The sequence below is a fragment of the Rutidosis leptorrhynchoides genome, chromosome 3 (assembly GCF_046630445.1).
Source record: "Rutidosis leptorrhynchoides isolate AG116_Rl617_1_P2 chromosome 3, CSIRO_AGI_Rlap_v1, whole genome shotgun sequence".
Taxonomy (NCBI): Eukaryota; Viridiplantae; Streptophyta; class Magnoliopsida; order Asterales; family Asteraceae; genus Rutidosis; species Rutidosis leptorrhynchoides.
Window position 1 is genome coordinate 4,993,834 of NC_092335.1, and position 4,608 is coordinate 4,998,441.

Below are 4,608 nucleotides of genomic sequence, written 5' to 3' on the forward strand. Positions count from 1 at the left end.
TTTCACGTAGCTAAAATGAGAAAAATTATCCAATCTTGTTTTACCCATAACTTCTTCATTTTAAATCCGTTTTGAGTGAATCAAATTGCTATGGTTTCATATTGAACTCTATTTTATGAATCTAAACAGAAAAAGTATAGGTTTATAGTCGGAAAAATAAGTTACAAGTCGTTTTTGTAAAGGTAGTCATTTCAGTCGAAAGAACGACGTCTAGATGACCATTTTAGAAAACATACTTCCACTTTGAGTTTAACCATAATTTTTGGATATAGTTTCATGTTCATAATAAAAATCATTTTCTCAGAATAACAACTTTTAAATCAAAGTTTATCATAGTTTTTAATTAACTAACCCAAAACAGCCCGCGGTGTTACTACGACGGCGTAAATCCGGTTTTACGGTGTTTTTCGTATTTCCAGGTTTTAAATCATTAAGTTAGCATATCATATAGATATAGAACATGTGTTTAGTTGATTTTAAAAGTCAAGTTAGAAGGATTAACTTTTGTTTGCGAACAAGTTTAGAATTAACTAAACTATGTTCTAGTGATTACAAGTTTAAACCTTCGAATAAGATAGCTTTATATGTATGAATCGAATGATGTTATGAACATCATTACTACCTTAAGTTCCTTGGATGAACCTACTGGAAAAGAGAAAAATGGATCTAGCTTCAATGGATCCTTGGATGGCTCAAAGTTCTTGAAGCAAAATCATGACACGAAAACAAGTTCAAGTAAGATCATCACTTGAAATAAGATTGTTATAGTTATAGAAATTGAACCAAAGTTTGAATATGATTATTACCTTGTATTAGAATGATAACCTACTGTAAGAAACAAAGATTTCTTGAGGTTGGATGATCACCTTACAAGATTGGAAGTGAGCTAGCAATCTTGAAAGTATTCTTGATTTTATGAAACTAGAACTTTTGGAATTTATGAAGAACACTTAGAACTTGAAGATAGAACTTGAGAGAGATCAATTAGATGAAGAAAATTGAAGAATGAAAGTGTTTGTAGGTGTTTTTGGTCGTTGGTGTATGGATTAGATATAAAGGATATGTAATTTTGTTTTCATGTAAATAAGTCATGAATGATTACTCATATTTTTGTAATTTTATGAGATATTTCATGCTAGTTGCCAAATGATGGTTCCCACATGTGTTAGGTGACTCACATGGGCTGCTAAGAGCTGATCATTGGAGTGTATATACCAATAGTACATACATCTAAAAGCTGTGTATTGTACGAGTACGAATACGGGTGCATACGAGTAGAATTGTTGATGAAACTGAACGAGGATGTAATTGTAAGCATTTTTGTTAAGTAGAAGTATTTTGATAAGTGTCTTGAAGTCTTTCAAAAGTGTATGAATACATATTAAAACACTACATGTATATACATTTTAACTGAGTCGTTAAGTCATCGTTAGTCGTTACATGTAAATGTTGTTTTGAAACCTTTAGGTTAACGATCTTGTTAAATGTTGTTAACCCAATGTTTATAATATCAAAAGAGATTTTAAATTATTATACTATCATGATATTATGATGTACGAATATCTCTTAATATGATATATATACATTAAATGTCGTTACAACGATAATCGTTACATATATGTCTCGTTTCAAAATCATTAAGTTAGTAGTCTTGTTTTTACATATGTAGTTCATTGTTAATATACTTAATGATATGTTTACATATCATAATATAATGTTAACTATATATATAACCATATATATGTCATCATATAGTTTTTACAAGTTTTAACGTTCGTGAATCACCGGTCAACTTGGGTGGTCAATTGTCTATATGAAACCTATTTCAATTAATCAAGTCTTAACAAGTTTGATTGCTTAACATGTTGGAAACATTTAATCATGTAAATATCAATCTCAATTAATATATATAAACATGGAAAAGTTCGGGTCACTACAGTACCTACCCGTTAAATAAATTTCGTCCCGAAATTTTAAGCTGTTGAAGGTGTTGACGAATCTTCTGGAAATAGATGCGGGTATTTCTTCTTCATCTGATCTTCACGCTCCCAGGTGAACTCGGGTCCTCTACGAGCATTCCATCGAACCTTAACAATTGGTATCTTGTTTTGCTTAAGTCTTTTAACCTCACGATCCATTATTTCGACGGGTTCTTCGATGAATTGAAGTTTTTCGTTGATTTGGATTTCATCTAACGGAATAGTGAGATCTTCTTTAGCAAAACATTTCTTCAAATTCGAGACGTGGAAAGTGTTATGTACAGCCGCGAGTTGTTGAGGTAACTCAAGTCGGTAAGCTACTGGTCCGACACGATCAATAATCTTGAATGGTCCAATATACCTTGGATTTAATTTCCCTCGTTTACCAAATCGAACAACGCCTTTCCAAGGTGCAACTTTAAGCATGACCATCTCTCCAATTTCAAATTCTATATCTTTTCTTTTAATGTCAGCGTAGCTCTTTTGTTGACTTTGGGCGGTTTTCAACCGTTGTTGAATTTGGATGATCTTCTCGGTAGTTTCTTGTATAATCTCCGGACCCGTAATCTATCTATCCCCCACTTCACTCCAACAAATTGGAGACCTGCACTTTCTACCATAAAGTGCTTCAAACGGCGCCATCTCAATGCTTGAATGGTAGCTGTTGTTGTAGGAAAATTCTGCTAATGGTAGATGTCGATCCCAACTGTTTCCGAAATCAATAACACATGCTCGTAGCATGTCTTCAAGCGTTTGTATCGTCCTTTCGCTCTGCCCATCAGTTTGTGGATGATAGGCAGTACTCATATCTAGACGAGTTCCTAATGCTTGCTGTAATGTCTGCCAGAATCTTGAAATAAATCTGCCATCCCTATCAGAGATAATAGAGATTGGTATTCCATGTCTGGAGATGACTTCCTTCAAATACAGTCGTGCTAACTTCTCCATCTTGTCATCTTCTCTTATTGGCAAGAAGTGTGCTGATTTGGTGAGACGATCAACTATTACCCAAATAGTATCAAAACCACTTACAGTCCTTGGCAATTTAGTGATGAAATCCATGGTAATGTTTTCCCATTTCCATTCCGGGATTTCAGGTTGTTGAAGTAGACCTGATGGTTTCTGATGCTCAGCTTTGACCTTAGAACACGTCAAACATTCTCCTACATATTTAGCAACATCGGCTTTCATACCCGGCCACCAAAAATGTTTCTTGAGATCCTTGTACATCTTCCCCGTTCCAGGATGTATTGAGTATCTGGTTTTATGAGCTTCTCTAAGTACCATTTCTCTCATATCTCCAAATTTTGGTACCCAAATCCTTTCAGCGCTATACCGGGTTCCGTCTTCCCGAATATTAAGATGCTTCTCCGATCCTTTGGGTATTTCATCCTTTAAATTTCCTTCTTTTAAAACTCCTTGTTGCGCCTCCTTTATTTGAGTAGTAAGGTTACTATGAATCATTATATTCATAGATTTTACTCGAATGGGTTCTCTGTCTTTCCTGCTCAAGGCATCGGCTACCACATTTGCCTTTCCTGGGTGGTAACGAATCTCAAAGTCGTAATCATTCAATAATTCAATCCACCTACGCTGCCTCATATTCAGTTGTTTCTGATTAAATATGTGTTGAAGACTTTTGTGGTCGGTATATATAATACTTTTGACCCCATATAAGTAGTGCCTCCAAGTCTTTAATGCAAAAACAACCGCACCTAATTCCAAATCATGCGTCGTATAATTTTGTTCGTGAATCTTCAATTGTCTAGACGCATAAGCAATCACCTTCGTTCGTTGCATTAATACACAACCGAGACCTTGCTTTGATGCGTCACAATAAATCACAAAATCATCATTCCCTTCAGGCAATGACAATATAGGTGCCGTAGTTAGCTTTTTCTTCAATAACTGAAACGCTTTCTCTTGTTCATCATTCCATTCAAATTTCTTCCCTTTATGCGTTAATGCAGTCAAGGGTTTTGCTATTCTGGAAAAGTCTTGGATGAACCTTCTGTAGTAACCAGCTAGTCCTAAAAACTGGCGTATGTGTTTCGGAGTTTTCGGGGTTTCCCACTTTTCAACAGTTTCTATCTTTGCCGGATCCACCTTAATACCTTCTTTGTTCACTATGTGACCGAGGAATTGAACTTCTTCCAACCAAAATGCACACTTTGAAAACTTAGCGTACAATTCTTCCTTCCTCAATACTTCTAACACCTTTCTCAAATGTTCACCGTGTTCTTGGTCATTCTTTGAGTAAATAAGTATGTCATCAATGAAAACAATGACAAACTTGTCAAGGTATGGTCCACACACTCGGTTCATAAGGTCCATGAACACAGCTGGTGCATTAGTTAAACCAAACGGCATGACCATAAACTCGTAATGACCGTAACGTGTTCTGAAAGCAGTCTTTGGAATATCATCTTCTTTCACCCGCATTTGATGATACCCGGAACGTAAGTCAATCTTTGAATAAACAGACGAGCCTTGTAGTTGATCAAATAAGTCGTCGATTCTCGGTAGTGGGTAGCGGTTCTTGATGGTAAGTTTGTTCAACTCTCGGTAGTCGATACACAACCTGAATGTACCATCTTTCTTCTTGACAAACAAAACAGGAGCTCCCCAC